The following is a 22112-nucleotide window of genomic DNA, read 5'->3' as shown; positions in this document are numbered from 1 at the left end:
GCCCCGATTCTGCATGGGTCTGTGGGGGAAATGACTTTCAATTTTTGACTATTCTGTTCTGCAATTTATTGGAAGACATCATAAAAGCTGGAATTAAAGTGCTATCAGCCACCCACCAGGTGTATATGAAGTACATAGAGGAAACGTCTACATACAACGGGACACAACTGGTCAATTAGCAGCATACTGTTACTAAGATATGTGGAAATGGGGGATGGTCAGGCCTTTTGTACAGACTATTCCTGCAGAGGTATGCAAAGCTTTCTGGTTAAACAGGAAACACCTGTATACCAGTGTATCAAAATTAACATGAAAAAGACAATCTCCTTTCTTTTCTCCCACCTTCTCTCACTTACAGTGTGCTACATGTATTATGAGGCTTGGATCCTACCTGTGCAAGTCAGACTCAACAGTATGCAAAAATATTCCTTTCACTCTATGACAAAACGAGGGAAAGCTAGGATCCTTGCAATTGTGGGTACCCAGGTTGTGCCGTGGGCATTGAGGGAAAGTTGGACTTTATATTTGACCTGTTATTTCTTTTTAGCACCCTTTCATCACCCGCATCAATCTCCCCACCTGGAGGTTGCCAGGATATTGTATGGGAATGGTTTTATGAGAATAGTACAAAATTTGGAAACTATGTGGCATTCACAGTGACTCACATATTTGCTACTGCTAGATATTCCATATTGAAAATCTGCCATGCAGAACTCAGCTTACCAAGATGTGATACCCTGCTACAAAATATACAGGTTTCCATCCCAACTGGTTAAGAATCACCAAAGAAAAACCACATAGTCACTAGCACTTATAATATTACCTTGTCAGATAATGAAATGTCTGCAAGCAAATAACAAAGCTTAGAGAGCACCAAGAATTCCACCTCAGGAAAGAAGAAGCTGAACCATAGGTGAAGATTTCATTTTAATTCAATAATAGTATTGAATAGTAGGAATGAATTAATAGTAATTTAATATTACTGTCCTACTGGCATGCAGGAAAGCCCACAGAAGCAATGCTATTATGCTAGATCCATTATCTCACAATAATGGATTTGTCTTTGCCATGTCAAAACTTCTCTTTCCTATACTGCAATATGGAAAGGATGGAAGTGCATTGGGAATTCATCTGTGTGGCAAACCTGGTGGAATTTTCAGTAAAAGTACATACATTGACAAGAGTCTATGGATGAACAACTGTGTATGAAAACACATCAATCTACAACCTACACTTGATTATTGCTTCAATTGTGCATCTTGTGCTTATAGTAATGAACAGCCAATTCTACTGCTCTGCAGCATGGGACTTCTCTTTGATAGTCCTGATAAAAAGGGACTGGCCATCTTAATTCTTACTGCTGCTTTCTCCACATTTCAGAAGTGTAGGGACAAAAGATGATTAGACATCTATAGAACTCCCTACAGCAGGGACTGGGCATCCCAGAAGAGTTGTAGGATACCTTCAAAAGCAGACTGCAACATGCAGGTCACCATGGACTCCCTTTATTCCCTTTGATTCCATATTTCCATCCCTATTTTGCTGTTATCTTCTGCCAATATCCTATGCTAACATGTGGATTAGCATGAATGGGCATGGGGGCTGTGTATTTGCACACAGCAGGTAGTCAGTTGCTATTCCAGGCAGGCACAGCTGCTTTCCTTGGATTTTACTGAGAACACAATCTGCAGTACCTCTCAGTAAATGATACTGAGACTGAAAAGCTACATATGGACTTTTCAAGCCAGTGAACCAGAACATGGGTAAGCTTGCAAAGAGACGCCAACAGATATGAATAGAAACACACACAAGCACAGAAATGTGCCAATACCAATGCCTATCTACACACCGTTACTGGTATCAGTTCCATGAAATCGTTAAGAAACTGATAATTTGTGATTCCATGACTATCACAAAGATGGGCCACTTTTCACTTTTCTTTTGTTTTCTTATATCCATTTGCTGGTGAGATAAGATAAAGGCTTTAAAGTTTGTTAAGCGCTCTCAGGAAAACTGGGATTTGGAGACAATATACATATTAATGTGACCGAAGGAATGAAATCCAGTTTTGATCAGAACTTGTAAGGAAATACTGCCTGTCCTGGCCAAAGAGGAACTCACATGGTAGAGAAAGACTCCATAGCAAAACTCTAAATGCTTATTATAAAAAAGTGGAACTTTAAAAGCAGAACCATCGAAAGATAAAATTTCAGGCAATCTCAGTCTCAACATTTGTTATTATACAAGGTACCTGTATTCTGTCTCACATAAATCCTATCATCAGTCTAGTTAATTTCTACTTCTGATGAAGTGAGGTAAAACTCAGGAAAACTTCTGACTTACAATCAAAGTGATATTATTTCAAAATAGCAAGATAACTTTTAGTTTATGTTTTATGTAAAAATAAAAATGATGATTACAATAAATGTAGGTGAATTTACATGTCCTGGGATAATGTGGAAGGATCCAGTCTGTCACCAGGGGCAGAGATTTAGTCTTCAGAGCTTTCAGTCTCATGCTGGAGCCCATCCTCAGGGAATTCTCTCTAGCAAAGAATGTTCTTTGGGCTATTGTGTGTAATAGTTATATGATACATGGTTGTGTGTGGCTTTTTAGTTGTTGATATGGGTATTGATGGCTGATTACGAAATCATTGTTGACTTAATAGTCAACTATCAACACCCCAATCAACAACTGAAAAGCCACACACATTACAGCAAAGCACACTCTCTGCTAGAGAGAAGTTCCCTGAGGATGGGCTTCAACACAAGTCTGAAAGCTCAGAAGACAAAACCTCTGGTCCCGGTGACCAACCCAGATTGGATCCTACAACAAATATAATGTGAATGTGGATGGATGGATGCTACAGCTTTTTTAAAAAAAACAGGTGAAACTCAAAAAATTAGAATATCGTGCAAAAGTTCATTTATTTCAGTAATGCAACTTAAACGGTGAAACTAATATATGAGATAGACTCATTATATGCAAAGCAAGATAGTTCAAGCCGTGATTCGTCATAATTGTGATGATGATGGCTTACAGCTTATAAAAACCCCAAATCCACAATCTCAGAAAATTAGAATATTACATGCAATCAATAAAACAAGGATTGTACAGAGAACAATATCGAACCTCTGAAAAGTATAAGCATGCATATGTACTCAGTACTTGGTTTGGGCCCCTTTTGCACCAATTACTGCCTCAATGCGGTGTAGCATGGAAGCTATCAGCCTGTGGCACTGCTGAGGTGTTATGGAAGACCAGGATACTTCAATAGTGGCCTTCAGCTCTTCTGCATTGTTCGCTCTCATGTCTTCCATCTTTCTCTTGGCAATGCCCCATAGATTCATTTTCAGGTCAGGCAAATTTGCTGGCCAATCAAGCACAGTAATCCCACGGTCATTGAACCAGGTTTTGATGCTTTTGGCAGTGTGGGCAGATGCCAAGTCCTGCTGGAAAATGAAGTCAGCATCCCCATAAAGCTCATCTGTGAAAGGAAGCACAAAGTGCTCCAAACTCTCCTGGTAGATGGCTGTGTTGACGCTGGACTTAATGCAGCACAGTGGACCAACACCAGCAGATGACATGGCTCCCCAAATCAACACAGACTGTGGAAACTTCACACTGGGCTTCAAGCATCTTGCAGTGTGTGCCTCTCCATTCTTCCTCCAGACTCTGGGGCCTTAGTTTCCAAATGAGATGCAAAAGTTACTCTCATCAGAAAAGAGGACTTTGGACCACTGAGCAACAGATCAGTTCTGTTTTTCTTTAGCCCAGGTAAGACACTTCTGATGTTGTTTGTTGTTCAGGAGCAGCTTGACAAGAGGAGTACGACATTTGAAGCCAATGTCCAGGATCCATCTGTGTGTGGTGGCTCTTGATGCACTGACTCCAGCCTCAGTCCACTCCTTGTGAAAGTCCCCAATGCTTTTGAATGGCCTTTTCCTGACAATCCTCTCCAGGCTGTGGTCATCCCTGCTGCTTATGCACCTTTTTCTTCCACACTTTTCCCTTCCACATAACTTTCGATTAATGTGCTTTGATACAGCACTTTGGGAACATCCAACTTCCTTTGCAATTACCTTTTGAGGCTTTCCCTCCTTATGGAGGGTGTCAATGATGGTTTTCTGCAGAACTGTCACGTCAGCAGTCTTTCCCATGATTGTGATTCCTACTGAACCTGACTGAGAGACCATTTAAAGGCTCAGGAACCCTTTGCAGGTGTTATGGCTTAATTAGCTGATTAGAGTAGGACACTTTGAGCCTAGAATATTGAACCTTTTCACAATATTCTAATTTTCTGAGATTGTGGATTTGGGGTTTTCATGAGCTGTAAGCCATAATCATCTCAATCATGACACATTGCAGCTTGAACTATCTTGCTTTGCATGTAATGAGTCTATCTCATATATTAGGTTCACCTTTTAAGTTGCATTACTGAAATAAATGAACTTTTGCACGATATTCTAATTTTTCGAGTTTCACCTGTATATTCCAAATAGAAAGCAATGATATAAAGGACAGTAAATGCAAGTTTACTTCATCTACTTTACCATAAGGATTTCGAGATAAATACTTTATAACAATTTCAACATGCAGAAAAATTAATATATTCTGTAATGAATAAGGTGATCTCTTATCATTTAAAATAACTTCTTCCATAAAATAACAAGGTTTAAATTAGTTTCTTCAGAAAATGTTCCCATTCAGGTCCAGGAAGAAAAGGGCTCACTTAATAAAAGAAATACTAAATGAGGACTTTCTGCAATGACCATTCATACTAGATTACTCTTTCCATAGATATCTGCAAAATCCTTAGAAATGAGAAAAAAGTAGATTTCACATTATTGTATCAGTTATTTGCAGATTTGAAGCTTGCTGTCTCCGGTAAAAAAACATTGTTTTTTAGAATATATTGTTGGTTTTGTGCATGTTTGCGCTCATTCCATGCACAATTTGCTGCATTTATTTATAAGAATTAACTTTCAGTATGAAAGATGGGCCCTAGCTAGTACTCTAAGGGAAAATATCTACCTATGCTCAATGAGCATAGGTAGATAGACTAAAAGCTGGGGGGAAATGTTCAGAAAGGAGTAATGGCAAACAATTATCATATTAGACAATGAAAACTGCCTCAGTAGGTCTATGTAAATCATGAAGAACTGAATTCTATCCAAAGGTATTTTATTTATCCTATACATTTTGGAGCAAGTATAAATACAAGGGCAAAAGAAACAAAGTGGCACTGCTGTTCTCCAGAGGTGGTATTCAGCAGGTTCTGACCAGTTCTGGAGAACCGATAATGGAAATTTTGAGTAGTTCAGAGAACCGGCAAATACCACCTCTGCCTGGAGATTTTACAATATCCTTCCCCTGCCACGCCCACCAAGCCACTCCCACAGAACCGGTAGTAAAAAAAAATTGAATCCCACTACTGCTGTTCTCTAAGCTACTTGAAGCAGCCATCTTGCTCTACCTTAGACAACATTACATTAAGGAGAACATCAGTGATGGGATTCAAAAGTTTTCACTACCGGTTCTGTGGGGTGCCTTTTTTTACCCTTTAATGTGAACATTATTCCAATTAGTTAAAGGTGTTCCATTTTATATAGTTTTATAAAAACAAAAACAACCAAGCTGTTTCTTCCTCCCTTTTGTCCCAATAATCTGTAGCATCTGCAATCCTGTTTAATTTTAGGACCATATGCAGCAAGTATGAGCACAAGCAGAAATTTCAAGTATTCAGAACCAGGAATATAAATAAAATCAAGAGGGTGGCATACAGCATAAGTGAGTTATTATTAGCCTTCCAAACAATGGATGGTAAAATGGACGGAAGAAGATTATTGGAGATGAGATGGGCTTTTAGATCTACCTCTTCAGATTAAAGCATGTTGTGGGAGAAGTACTGTGACCAAAGAAAATATTTTATGTATAACTGAATGTTCCAGGGTTTAAGTGTGTCTATTTTTTAACAAAGCAAAAGGAAAACAAAGTCATCTGCAGATGGGTATAAAGGATAAGCAAAAGTTTAAAAGTTTAGGTAGAATTTCTTCAAAAGGTCATATTTTACCCTTAAGGATGGCACAAAAATGGCAAATGGAAGGAGAAGTGGAATAGACTTCTGTTTAATCAATAATAATGACACGTGGTGTGTACTGAGCACAGGGATTAAAACTGATGTATGTCTATGACCATAGTTATTGGGAATTCTTGGGAAATAACTGCAATCCCAAATCCACATAATCAAAAGAGTTCAATGGCTTCAAATTAACACAAATTAATAGGCAAACTATTATGATGGGGGAAAGAAACTTGACTGCTTATTCTTAAATAGGAAGGAAAAGCTGTTAATATGCCAACTATATTAATTTATTGGCACAGCACAAAGACGAGGGTCAGACAAAGATAGCCAAGCTCATTTTTTAGATGGATCCTTGATTCCAAGGCATTTAATGTAAACCCAAAGGGACAGTAGCTCATTCCAATTCTTCTGAATCAGAAAAGAGATTGAATCGGAAAATACACCTACTGTCATGGGTTGCCTCTGTTCAAAATCCAAGAAAGAAAACCCCTGATTCCACTGAAGTAGAGAAGAGGTACTTTTACTGAGTTTGAAATGATAGAAATGAAAGAAAAGCAAGATCTGAGCCAAAAGGTGTGAAAGTTACATATTGAAAGTTTCCCCAAATCACTCCCCCAGGGACCCAGGCTGAATGTCCAATCCCCATCCCACATAGTGTCATGCAGGGCATCTTCAGGTGTTTTCGTCCATCTGGAGTTCCAGGACAGTTGGCCTTGATGGATGTAAACTATTCAGCAGTGCAGTAATTTGTGAGATCAAACCTCCCTTTTTATTCACATGGGCCTTCTTCACACCAGCTCACTTCCCTATGCCAGCCAAGAACAAGCAAGCATTAAAGGGAAACCCCATGCTGGAGATCTGGCTGACACCTACTCATAAACATATAGTACATAAACTTAAATAAACCCATTCCAAGCATTACCTAGGAACAGAAAAACCTACATACTGGAGGTGAATACAAAAACAACTTGCCTCAATGACCTACCAGTTAAGCACTTACACCATGTTGGTGCACAGTCCTAATAGAAGCCTATGATTAAAACCCCTTTAAGCTAAAGAAAATGTAGATCCCTCAGAAGGATTTAAAATATATGTACAAGCAGGAAATTTGTAGGATCATACACACATGCACAGACAGACTTTAAAAAAAAAACTCCAACTTTTTTTTGCATAGATTTATGGTTTCAAAATTAAAACTAAGATTCTTATGAAAGATGTTCCATAGTGTTGACCATTGCAACATTTCACTGACACAAATGCAAGTTTATGCAGACATTATTCTATCACAAAAGGCAAATGTAGGTACTTAACATTGCCATGGCATTTCTATACTGACGCATAATGTTATGAAACAAGATCTGCTTTCAGAGGTTTTTTTCTTTGTTTCACAGAATGTTACCAAGAATAATGACATTCTATTATATAAGTTCTCTATAATAAAAGTCTTGATGATCTACACATTTTGCTTCTTAATATGGGGAGAAGTGAAAAAATATTTATTTATTTACCTACCCATATAACTATAAATTCTGTATTGGTACTAGAAACTGGTCCTTTCAAGTGAAATTACTCCATTCAGAAAAAAGAAAAAGATTGTAATGTTCAGTTATTTTGACAATCGTCTCTTTATGATAAAATTGCATAAGGTAATCACAAGTTTTTCTGGTGGAATCCTTTTAGTGCATTCAAATCCCTGCCCAGTCTCACTGTTTCTGTAAATTCTACTCCACACACCTAAATTATCATATGTAGTCATATGCTGTCAAACCTGCAACCAAACTTGAGTATATAAAATTAAAATAAACTGCATATTCTTCCTTGTTACTCCACTTCTCTGCCCTTTTGTTCTCATTTCTGCAAAACTCATCTAGGTAGGGACCTAGATGTCTAAACATAGCAAAGCCATCTAAAAATATTGTCTTCACAAAACAAATCGTGCAGAAAAACTACAGGTGAAACTCGAAAAAATAGAATGTCCTGCAAAAGTTCATTTATTTGAGTAATGCAACTTAAAAGGTGAACCTAATATATGAGATAGACTCATTACATGCAAAGCAAGATAGTTCAAGCCATGATTTGTCATAATTGTGATGAGTATGGCTCACAGCTCATGAAAACCCCAAATCCACAATCTCAGAAAATTAGAATATTGTGAAAAGGTTCAATATTCTAGGCTCAAAGTGTACCACTCTAATCAGCTAATTAAGCCATAACACTTGCAAAGGGTTCCTGGGCCTTTAAATGGTCTCTGGTTCAGCAGGAATCACAATCATGGGAAAGACCGCTGACCTGACAGTTCTGCAGAAAACCATCACTGACATCCTCCATAAGGAGGAAAAGCCTCAAAAGGTAATTGCAAAGGAAATTGGATGTTCCCAAAGTGCTGTATCAAAGCACATTAATCGAAAGTTATGTGGAAGGGAAAAGCATGGAAGAAAAAGGTGCACAAGCAGCAGGGATGACCACAGCCTGGAGAGGATTGTCAGGAAAAGGCCATTCAAAAGTGTTGGGGACTTTCACAAGGAGTGGACTGAGGCTGGAGTCAGTGCATCAAGAGCCACCACACATAGATGGATCTTGGACATTGGCTTCAAATGTCGTAATCCTCTTGTTAAGCCGCTCCTGAACAACAAACAACATCAGAAGTATCTTACCTGGGCTAAAGAAAAACAGAACTGATCTGTTGCTCAGTGGTCCAAAGTCCTCTTTTCTGATGAGAGCAACTTTTGCATCTCATTTGGAAACTAAGGCCCCAGAGTCTGGAGGAAGAATGAAGAGGCACACACTGCAAGATGCTTGAAGCCCCGTGTGAAGTTTCCACAGTCTGTGTTGATTTGGGGAGCCATGTCATCTGCTGGTGTTGGTCCACTGTGCTTCATTAAGTCCAGCGTCAACACAGCCATCTACCAGGAGAGTTTGGAGCACTTCGTGCTTCCTTTCACAGATGAGCTTTATGGGGATGCTGACTTCATTTTCCAGCAGGACTTGGCACCTGCCTACACTGCCAAAATCACCAAATCCTGGTTCAATGACCATGGGATTACTGTGCTTGATTGGCCAGCAAACTCTCCTGACCTGAACCCCAAACAGAATCTATGGGGCATTGCCAAGAGAAAGATGAAAGACATGAGACCGAGCAATGCAGAAGAGCTGAAGGCTGCTATTTAAGTATCCTGGTCTTCCATAACACCTCAGCAGTGCCACAGGCTGATAGCTTCCATGCCACGCCGCATTGAGGCAGTAATTGCTGCAAAAGGGGCCCAAACCAAGTACTGAATACATATGCATGCTTATACTTTTCAGAGATCCGATATTGTTCTCTGTACAATCCTTGTTTTATTGATTGCCTGTAATATTCTAATTTTCTGAGATTGTGGATTTGGGGTTTTCATGAGCTGTAAGCCATAATCATCACAATTATGACAAATCACAGCTTGCACTATCTTGCTTTTCATGTAATGAGTCTATCTCATATATTAAGTTGCATTACTGAAATAAATGAACTTTTGCACAATATTCTAATTTTTCGAGTTTCACCTCTATATTGAAAAAGTGGAAGCAATCAATCTAATCTTATGTGTTTACTTATTTCACTTCCTCAGCAATTTTCAATTCTCAGGTTCATAATTAGGCAAGATCAAAAAGAAAAAGAAGAAAAGAAAAGGAATAATACATACTTAACAAAAGGTTCTTAAAGTTAAAATTCTTAAAGTTAAAATTCTTGTAGTAACCAAATGGGACCAAATCAGTTCAAATAACTTTATTAAATCAATACTGTTAAATGAAATTAAAAAGATAGCAAGTGCAATGTGTTCCATGGAAAAAGCAATAGAATATCCTTAGGGATTTCTTCTCTTACACACACACTTTGCTACTGCATAAGAAAACATTGAGCTTTTCTGGATTCCTCCAATCTAATTGCCACTCTCACGCCAATTTTTCTACCCAACATCCAAGGTTTTCCCATTCCTATGTTTCTTTTTTAAATCTTCTTTAATATGGAAGGTTGCCAAGTCTATTTGCTCTATTAGATTTAATCATCTTAAATATTAATTTTTACTATAGTCCTCAAAAGATTTAGCAAAAGTCATCTAACACAAAAGACCACAGGAATGAATGAGTTAAGACACCTTCAATTTAATGGAAACAATGACCACAGCTGCAACACCATGAGCCATGGTGGGGCAGAGGTTAGAATGCAGTACTTCAAGCTACTTCTGCTGACTGCAGTTCAGCAGTTTGATCCTCACCAGCTCAAGGTTGACTCAGTCTTTAGTAAAATGAGGACTCAGATTATTAGGAGCAATATGCAGACTCTGTAAACTGCTTAGAGAGGGTTGTAAAGCATTGTGAAGCAGTACATAAGTCTAACGGTTATTGCTATTGCTCATGGTAAGACTGCATGCTTTGACTGTTGAAGAAATTCATGATATTTGTAAGAATAGGATCAAAAAATAGCATTTTCAATCTCATATAGATAGATTACATCAAAAAATATTAACAAAGAAATTATTGATGCAAAATAAAAAATATCTTGGAAGATTTACAAGATAAAGAGACAAAACAAACTTGCCTTGATGACAAAATAAGATAAAGGATTTACAGAAGTTCTTGAAAAAAAGGACTATAAGACAGAGAACATAACTAAAGTGGAAATACAAATGACAAGTCAAGAAATTGGTAAAGACTAAGAAAAAAATTCCCTTCCAGGTCAAAGAAGTTGATTAGAGTCTTAAAGGAAACTTCAGGATAGGATAAATAAAAATGGAAGAGATATCAAATTCTGTGTAAACTAAACATTAGGATTGTTAAAAGCAAAAGGATTGAACACAGAATTGGTTTGTTTGATCAAGGTTAAAATGACATAGTTATAATAAATCTAGGTTTTCTTTACAGACTTTTTGCTGACACTAGCAATTTTATGTTAATGATTTATGGATGAGATATGGGTTATGAGAAGAAGAGATATATTCATGTAATGTTATAGGGGTGATGAATTATTAAGTTTGTATTTATTGTGATGAAGATCAGAAGGTACTACTTTAGATTTCTTTTTCTTATTCAAGCCCAGACTTCAGAGATGAAACCACATGTTAGATCCTGTAATTTTTTGATATAGTAATCCCTCATCCGGTTTCTCTGATGTACAACATATGCCTGCTGAAAGAACAATGTTCATCATTTTGATGTAGGGATAATTCTCCACATGCATGTCCCTTCAGATAAATAAAAGACAAAGTTGCAGATAGTATGGAGACTCTTATGGATGCAGTTCATATCTCTGGAACAGTGAATTAAAGCCACTGTGTATTTCTTTAATCCTTAGGTACACATTTATCCTTGAAGTCTGATGACAGGCATGTTAAAATATAGTGTGTTCGGGGTTTGGTGTTCCTGCTTTTATTCAATGTCCCTCCATTTTAACCTGTGAGTGTGAATAGGCTGATGATTCCTTTCTGAGGTATTTGATGGCATGGTAGTTTAGAAGTTGATCATTACGTTGATGGAAAATTGTCACTAGGTCTGTTTCATCTCCTGAACATAATAACTCTTACAACTCTTATGTTCCATATTGAGCAAGACTTTAAAGCATGAATTTAGCAATGTGAGCTTGAGGTGCTACATTTGTACCTTTCTGCTAGGTAGGTCCAGTAGATAGAGTAAGAGGCATGAGAGCAATGAGGGAAGAGTTACAATATCTATGTTCTGGTCCCTTCCAGTTCGTCAATATACTTGATCTTTGGAATAAGACTATTATATTTAGGACTTTCAAATTACAGCAGAAATGAAGGTGAATAATCCATGATGAGATTTCTGGCGATTCTTTAAAAAATAACATTGACTGGATGTAAGAATAATGCATTAAGTTCAATCCAAACAGCTGAAAGGTCTGCTTCTTCCTCATATACATTTTTCACAACTAAAGTCAATCAATATGTATTTTCTTCTAACTTATTGTAGACAGCAGTTCTAATTCTGAGATTGTTGTTCTCTGACAAACAATTTACCAGGATCTCCTCTAGTTTTGCCCTCGTTTCTTTGATGCAAAATAAATTTCTACTCTAACATGTACAAGGCATGTTGAGCAGTTTGAGATGTTGGTACATAACATGTTTGTTGTCAGTTGTATTGATTATGTTAAAATACTTTAATTGAATTCATTTGCCAAAGGCTGTCCTATGTTTTAATATTTCTTCTGCAAATGATACATGGAGTGCCTAAATATGGAGATGACATCCATGAATTATTACATAGTTTAAGCAGTCAATCTTAGAACAGATGCTTCCAATTTCAAATTTACATTTGAAAGACTCCGAATCTATTTGGATTTCAAAACCCAGCAAAGAAGTCAAATTAATGAGATAATAGTATTTTCTGAAGTTGAATAATTACAGCATAATTCTAGATCTCATGCACTAGTGGGCACATTTTGCTATTGGGAATGACACAGAAGATGCTGTGAGGCATTAGAACAATGGCATCACTAAAAAGTTGAGAAAAAATAATTAGTATCTTTCTAAATACAAATAATTAATTTGTACTTTTAAATTCCAAGCATCACTGTATTAGACTGCCATCAATCATAAGTTTTAAGTTTGAGTACAATATAAGTGCAGTTATTCCACTAATGGAATAATATATTTGTCAATCATTTATAAGTACTTCTCGACTTACAGTCATTTAATGACCATTCAAAGTTACAATCAGAGGTGGTATTCAGCAGGTTCTGACCAGTTCTGGAGAACCGGTAGCGGAAAAATTGAGTAGTTCAGAGAACCGGCAAATACCACTTCTGACTGACCTTGCCCCCATCTATTCTCTGCCTCCCGAGTCCCAGCTGATCGGCTGGGTCTTCTTTTGTTGCCTGCACAGGAGAATGGAGCTGGAAAGCAGGTTAGTGGGGTGGGGTGGGAATGGGGATTTTGCAGTAATCTTCCCCCAGGAGTGGGGTGGGAATGGAGATTTTACAGTATCGTTCTCCTGCCATGTCCACCAAGCCACACCCACAGAACCGGTAGTAAAAAAAATTGAATCTCACCACTGGTTACAACTGCACTGAAAAAAGTGACTTATCACTATATTTCACATTTATAACTGTTGCAGCATCCCTCTGGTCACATGCTCAAAATTTGGACACTTAGCAACTGACTCGTATTTGCAATGTCCCGGCATCATGTGGTCAGCCTTTGTGACCTTCTGACAAGCAAAGTCAATGGGGAAGCCAGATTCACTTAACAACCATATTACTAATTTAACAGCTGCAGTGGTTGAATTAACAAGTGTGACAAGAAAGGTTGTAAAATAGGGCAAAACTCACTTAACAATTGTCTTGCTTAGCAATGGAAATTTTGGATTCAATAGTGGTCATAAGTCAAGGACATACATACACTCCGAATTTCTCTTGAGATATTTGGGCCTTTGAAGTATGCCTCACAGATTACAGTGTAAAAAAAATCAAGTAGTAGTCATTTGGAAAAACATGCAGTCAAGTATCCTTCTGAAGTACTTGATCAACACCAAATAGTTTGGAAAAATACTAGACATGTGACTAGATAAAATGGCCTGGAAAATCATTTGTGTGTAAAATAAAAAAGAAGTACAACTTGGATGTACTTTTTTTAAAGAAGAAAAATGGCTAGCTTTGATCAAGAAACAATCTTACTGAAGAAGATAATTGACAACCACTTTAAACAGAGAGGTATTTACTCAAAGATTCAGTGACACCACCCCATTGATGGGAAATAAGGAGCAGAAATGTTTCCTGTGAATAACAAGTAAATGGGAAAGACTTGAGTAGTTTAGCCAGTACAGATTGTGAAAAACTGATTGGGGGATATTCTGTACATGATTAGGCTGCATACCTAGCCTGAGGCCAAAAGGAAAATATCTGCTTAGAGCAAGACTGTCAAACTCGTGGCCCATGGGCCAGATGCGTCACATGCTGGCCATGCACACACCTGGTTTAAGGCAAAAGAAGTCTGATATGTCACGTGACACCACCATGATGCCACGAGTTTGACACACATGACTTAGAGTGTGTCAGTATGGTATGATCATAGCTAACATAGCTAAGGAGGAGTAGATGGGATTAGAATGGGCTAGCAAGAAGGAGATTCAGGATGAATCAAGCAGAAGAGTACAATGACAAACATATTTGTTTAACTGAAGGAGAATGGATGAATTGTATGGATGTGTACTGTGCTTCTGAACTTTACCACTTTCTTGTTGGGAGGAGGGGGGAAGAAATAACCAGTTATTTATATATATTTTATTGGATAGAAGCAGATAGGGAGAAAATTGCATTTTAGAGCTCCCTGCTGGTTGGAAAGTTGATGATCATTTGAATAGAAACTAATAGGTTGTTGTTTGGGAAAGTTCCATCCTAGCAAAGACATCCACACCAGGAAGCTTAGAGAAGTCAAAATGGCAGGCACAGTAAAATTGAACTCCCTCTTTCACGTGTCAATATTGTATGGTGTAAAAAGGGGTAGGACTTCAATCCATGGCAATGCCTGCAATTTTGCCCACTAGCCCCAGCTGCGGGTTCCTGCCAAGGGGTCAGTTTATTCACACAGGATTAGCTATTGTGTGAAAAACAAGGCTACTTGGAACCATGCCTATAAGGTAAAAATTTTCTCAAATCAAAATGAGACAATATCATGTAGTTGAATTGGTTACAGAAAATAGTTTGGCCCTGTGTTCTTTCATGCCATTTTCCTTTTTATTCCTCAGTCTAAAACTATAACTTTGGTATTTTGTTGTGATCCCCTATTTGTATTAATCATTAACCATAGAGAGCCAAGAAAACTAACATTTGCTCACCTTGTACTGCATCTCCAAGGGATACTAATAAGCACCTTTGCAAATCCATGTGATCTAAGAATTAAGACCAGCTAACATCATTGGGTGCTGGTAAAATCAGAATAACTAATACAATTAACCAGATCAGAAATATGATTCAAGAAATGATAGCTCCAATTCACAGTGAACTACAGAATATTTGTTGTTTGTTTAAACTTTTCTTTTTAAAATTAATTAAATTAAAATAATTAATCCATTTATTGGTTAAAATCATTTTCCTATCCTGTTTTGGATTTACTACCTCCACTTTGGCAAAGCTGAAATGTTTCTGTATATTGATGCTGGCATGTTTATACATCCTTTTTTATAAACATGGTGGATGTGCTGGTTATGAAAAATTCAGCCACCTACTTTAATTATGCATCATAGTACCTATCTCTTCACCCCAAACATAACAGAATGAAAGATGTAATACATGAGTCATAAAATCATATCATTACCCTAGGCATGAAATATCTACTGATTTAAAAAGGAAAAATAGAAATAATTTAAGCAAATTTATAGGGCACTATTCCAAAACTGTTAGAGAATTCAAGCAATCAGGATATCTTGGTGAATGAAACCTCTTTTCAGAAACAGCTAAGATTTTAGAAAGAGACTCATAAACCTCATCACATTGATAGGACACACTTTTCCTATACAATTATGATTCATATTGAAATAGCAAAATGTGTGGACATTTGGTTGTAGGTGGGCATTCATCAGTTTGAATTTTGGACAGGAAGAATGCAAACCCAGATGGTGGACAGCTTGAGACACTCAGTCAAAAGGCAAATACTTTGGCACGGAAAAAGTCAAAACTCACGTGCCAGTTATTAACCATTTCATCCGTTTGTGAAAGTTTGGGTGCAAATATCTATCATATTTATTTATTTATTAGACACATTGACATGGAACAGTGTAAATGAACTAAAAGTCAAAAAATGTTAATAAATGACAAAATGCAGTAAGAACCACAAAAAAGAACAACAGATAAACAAAACCAAAGAAATCAATATCATGATGGACATTGCCAATTATTTCAGGTAGAATTCTATGGAGAGGAAAGCAGTACTGCTGTGGCTTACACTGAGCAAAATATTCAATAGAATTTATATACGCTGTGTAGTGCATGGCAAAAACATATCCCCTTTTTTTTTGTTCCCTTTATTCCTCTATTCTGAAGGAAGCCATGGCTTTCTGACAAGGTCTAGAGCAACCATATTAAAGTACAGCTCAGATTTAAGACTTATTCCCAGCTATCATCATTAAAATTGTTTGATCTCTGACTCACTGAAAGGATCTAGATAATCTGCTTCCTCTAGGGCACTGTGCAAATGTAATCCCAAAACTCTTTTTACCACTTTTCCTTAAAAAAGGTTAGAGACCAAGCAATAGTTTTTCTAAAAAAAATCAGCCGTATCTATGTTACATGTAGTTTTGCTCTTTTATTTGTGTGGAAAAGTACCATTAGAGTTGTATAGTCTATTTTGGACCTACTGAACAAGAAATGCATCTCAAAATCAGAAACAGCTCTTATCAGGAAAGATTTTCAAAATAAAATTTCTTTATGAACTGGTCAGGCAATAGTACTACAAGGTATAAAAAGAGGACTAACTAATTAATCAAACATTATTATAAAAGAGGATGGGAATGGAGTTTATTTATTTATTTAGCATATGGCAAATACATGGACCCACAATAGTTCAAATGTCAACGTTCAGTTCACCCAGCCATCCAAGGACATGATGGTCCATGCTGAAAAAAATCAGACATTGGGCACCACAGTCACACTGAAGGGTAGAGACAAGATCCCACAACAATTTGTCTTGTTCTTTGTTGTTTATCCATTGTTTATCCATTGCCATGTATTTAGAGAGCCAGGAGTTCTATAAAGATTTCTGGCTGCCAACTGTCATAAACTGCCAGTTCTTCAATGTAGTCTGGCTGCCAATTGTTGCTAGTTGTTTGGTTCCTGCTATCGTGCTATCCAGGGTATACCATGAGGAGGCAAACTAGCATCACACCCCGGGAATGGAGTACTTTGATGTCCACATAGAATAGGGCAATATTGTGTGGTAATCATCTAGCTTTAGTTCTTTTGAATAAGTGAATAAGGTCTGCAAATATATGTTTACACTTTTATGCAAATGTTTATTCTCAAAACCCACACCCCAAAGATTGTATGTTTCAATAAATCCCTAAGTGAATAGAAACTGACATATATAACACAGTCAAGTATGACATCTTTCTGCAAAACTGAGTGCACATTTGTTACTTATGTGCAATTTTTCAGGCACACAAAATCGGAAAATAATATGATAGGTAAAAAAAATTTGGTCACCCTACTGCAGGGCTGTCAAACTCATGGCCTGCAGACCGAATGCGTCATGCAATGGCGACACCCACACCCATTTTAGTGAAGGGGAAAAACTGTCAAAAAAATACATCACATGACACTGCCATGACAATGCAGGTTTGACACTCCTGCCATGGTGGTTCAGTGGTATTTTCTTTACTGAAAATCAATTAGTCCCAAAAAGGCAATCAACTTGTTAGGTTAGACCTACTGAACACAAATCCACAAACAAACAAATATGCTGGCTTCAGTCTTCTAATTTCTTAGATTGGGATCGTAATTCTGACTATTTTCATCTTCACTCCTTAGCATTTGAAAATAAATTTTTTTAAAAACCATCCATTTAGCAGTTTCAATTATGAGAAACTTAATTAAGAAATGAAGTTACATAGAACTGTTAATGTCAAAGCAAGATTTGAAAGACAAAGAAAAAACTTTGTTTAGTATTACCTTAAAATTGGTCATATACGCAAAAAAAAAAAATTCAAACATCACTATCAATGATACGTTAACAAATTTAGCAAAAATTGGAATGTAATAAAGACCAGCAATCTGCATGAAGAATTGTCAAAAGAAAACTTTTCATCATCTAAAGCAGGTATGTCCAAACAGTCTAAACATGTACCACTGGCCAGATGCAGGCTTAAATGGCTAGTACACAAGATAATAAAAAATATTTAAAAATAAATTAAGTTTGTTATTTATATACAATAATTATCTTTCATATTTTATATGTAATCCAATGCAGCCCAGGCAAGCCGAAAAGCAACCTTGATCTAAGGTATTCAAAACAAATAGATAATCCTGACACATGTAGGAACAAAGTGGTATAGACTAATGAAATTAAAATTGAAATGTTTGGTCACAACTCATACAATGTACATTTGGAGAAAAGAGTATAATATTTGTGGAAAATAACTTTGGCAATTGTTAAGCATACAATTGAGTCTGGAGTTGTGTGACAACTAGTGACACAGGATGAAAAGAATGGATCCAATTAAAAATTAGCACACATTAACATATATATGATTAATATAAAATAAAGCATTATTACAATCCAAAAAGATAAAAATGAAAAAAAAACATGTCTAAAAGATAAAAACCAATGCCAGGCCAAAAAGTAAACAATGCCAGACATGAGGTATGAAATGAAAATAAAATTATATTTATTTAAATTAAAACCTGAGAAGCTTAATTAGGTTACTTTCATATGGGACAAACTATTAAGGGTCTTTCACTTGTTCTTGCCAATCAACTTCTATGTCATCTTTCTTCACTCATTCAGCACTGTTAATTTGTGCAGATGTGCTGTTCATATATTAATAATAACCACTTGCAGAATTTAAAATAGATTTTAGCATTGACTTTCTAAAACCAGGAATGTAATATCTGGAATGTAATATCTGGAAAATGACAATATGGATCATTCATTGTACATTTTACATTTACATTTGCAAATTACATTTACAAATTTAAATTCTACATTTTCAGTTTATTAAAATCATTATGCAATGAGTTTGGTTTTCAATTTATCCATTTTAGAAAAGGAAAAATATTTTTATCTAATTTCCTACATTAATTGTACACACACAACAGATGTGCAATAAGAAAATTTATTTTAAACAAGTATAAAAATGACACATGCTAACAGCTGCAAGCTTAACAGTTGCAAGCTTAAATAAGTAAATAAAACAAAAGATAATGTTGTTAATTATGCCGGCTGATATCTGTACTGTTCTTTCATTCCAGGATTTGCATTATGTTATTGTTTTGGTAGTTATTCAGTTTACATATTCTTCTGGACATGGACTGAATCAAAAGCACTAATAGCTGTACCAGTCATGAATAAAAGGAATCTAAAATCCATAGATGCAATAATTTTATCAAACAACTAAGTTTATAAATCTGATTGTGAAAGTTCAAAAACTTTTCATCAAGGATATTGTTAGGAAGAGGTAGAGGAAGGAAATGAGGCTGATTTTATAACTTCCCACAGCCTTTATTCAAGATGAGCTTTATTCAATACATAAGAATGATGAGTTGCATAAATAATATAATCCCAAAGTTTGCTGAAAAAGCAAATATTTGTACCTTTCTCATTTTGGCAGAATTTCCATCAGTTTCTTTCACTGAGTGAAGATACCAAGCATAAACTACAGTAGTAGAATATGTAGAGGCACTATTTTTAAAAGTTGTTAATAATTTTCATAGCAGATTATGCAAATAAAGCTACATTCAAACTTACCATTAGGTTTCAAAAGAGTGAACTGAGTAAATACACATAAAAATGCAAGTTGAACTAAATGTATTTCCTTCCCATCACTAATAATATATGTTTGCTCTAGAAATAGTTAATCTTCTTCTCTCTTTCTCAGAAAAACACATTTCCCACATAATAGTATGTGTAGCAACAGAAAATCTGCAACAATTTTATAACAGTTCAGTTAGCTTAGAACCCATATTTGGGGAGACTTTTTTCCTAAATCCAAATTGTTTCCAAATCTAAAAACAAAAAAGGACAGCTCCCAATCTGTTATCTACGATATGCCCAGCTTGATCGTAAAATGTGGTACTGCTCTAATCTTCAAAGCATGATGCCTGATGAAGCTAATGTTGCTGCAGCACAACTGTCACATCCCGCAATTACATTTTACGCCATGGATTGCTTCTATTACTCATTCTAATTTCAGTACTTGAAGCCTATTTCTATGTTTATGGACCTATCCCCTCTCGCTTTTTCACAGATGTTTCCTATCTTTATAACTTATATAAAGAGAATGTCTTATGCTTTAAAAAAAGATTAGATACCCATATTCAAAAAGACTATGAAGTTGATTTGATAGTGTGAATAGAGGGGTAACAAGGTTTGTTTCCATGCCTGAATCCGAAAAGCTTTAAATACTGCTCATTCTTTGCTGTGGATTTTCTAGTTATAAATCCATGCAGAATTTATACACCATGCATCAGTACTGCAAGATTTCACACATATTGTTTGAAAGTAAAATACACACCAAGGAACTAATATAGTTGCAATAAACTACATCAGCAGAAAGAGTGCAATAAGATTGTCAGCATGTAACAAGCTTATTAAGTATGTCATTTTATTATAAGGATATAAATTATTAAGCAAAGCTTACATAAGTTAACGCTGTGTCAAAATTACCCTAAAGAAAATAATAATAATAATAATCCCCAACCTGTAATAAAAGGGTAAGCAACAGTGATAGACAATATATAGAAGTCCATGGATTTATGACCAGGATAGGCAATAAAAATAAAGCAAATATAATTTCATTCCAACGGAAGGCAGCTAGAGCTATAAATTTACTACAAATTCTACACAAATGAAAGTTACAGTATTTCATCTACTATATGTAAATTGAAATAAGTTATTTTTACTTTTAGCCAAAAGACAAATTCTCATTTAATGTAGTTCAGTACTTCAGTCTGTACATTATTCTGTGTAGTACCAGGCTATGCAAACTTCATTTTTATAGCCATGTCTCCAGGAAGCTTTATAGTAGTGGTACTCATCACTCTGTGGAAAAGGACAAAGAAAACCAGGATCAGTGTTCAAACAGTTAATATAAGGAATATTTATACCATCCACTGTAGATTATTTATACCAAACCAGTGTAGAACTGACTCGAAGAATTTATTTATTTGTTTTTTTATTTTTTGTTTTTTTTAAATTTTTATACGTCCTTTATTATTTGTATAAATAATCCCAGGCAGCCAATTTACCAAACAGTCCTTCTTCCTCCTATTTTTCCCCACAACAACTCTGTGAAATAGGTTGATCTACGAGAATTTGTAACACAAACAGACTATATTTTAATGCTTGAAACTATTTTTTAAAAACACATTTTTTTTTGCTCCAAATACCAGAGGGATTATTAGAGGCTTAATAACCTGCTTCATCCCTTTTTCTTTTTTTTTTTCAAATAAAGACATTTTTTTAAAAACGGTGGTGTGATCTTACGGAAACACCTTTGGATTTTAATAACCACTGCTTACTTACAAATTCAAAGGTTTTTTTTTCTTTTCTATACTGAGTCTTTTCATGATCATCCAACTTACATATAAATACACTTGCAAATTTGAACTGATTTTTTCAAGTTGAACAGGACAGTTCTGTAATATCCACTATAAGCTCTTAATGTGAAAACATGGCATTCTTAGTACTTAGGTGGGACACTAATTTGCATAATAAGCAGGAATCAAGCTATGCTTAAAGGCATCACAATTACTGAAAATTGAATACAGAAATCAACTATAATGATCAATTGATTATGTGACATCAATTGGTATCAATTCTTAGTGACCTCAGAGACAGGTTTTTCATGATAATTGCCCATATTGTACTCTTTAAAGTCTTCAGTACATTACAATTATATTTATTTAAATTAAAATCTGAGAAGCTTAATTAGGTTACTTTCACATGGGACAAACTATTAAGGGTCTTTCACTTGTTCTTGCCAATCAACTTCTATGTCATCTTTCTTCACTCATTCAGCACTGTTAATTTGTGCAGATGTACAGAGGCTATCAGGAATAGCCACTGATAGCCTCTGTAATGTAATCTATTCACTTTTAACAAAGCAGTCACAGTTTCCAATGGGAAAAATCCCTATAATTAATTTCAAATTCTTATTTCAAATCCAAATCCATTTAATCTGTTTTTAGATTTCCAAAATCAACACTATAAACACCCTTTTACTGATTAGTCGATAGTAAAATTAGTCAAAATATTTTTCTACTTTTAAACTCATATTTAAAACATCTTCTGTGATAAATAAAGAGGTTCACCTAGTTGATGCAATAAAA

The sequence above is a fragment of the Notechis scutatus genome, chromosome 5 (genome assembly GCF_049901735.1).
Source record: "Notechis scutatus isolate UNSWTSFEM ecotype Mainland chromosome 5, rNotScu1.2, whole genome shotgun sequence".
Lineage (NCBI taxonomy): Eukaryota > Metazoa > Chordata > Lepidosauria > Squamata > Elapidae > Notechis > Notechis scutatus.
Note: the sequence above shows the minus strand (reverse complement) of the source record.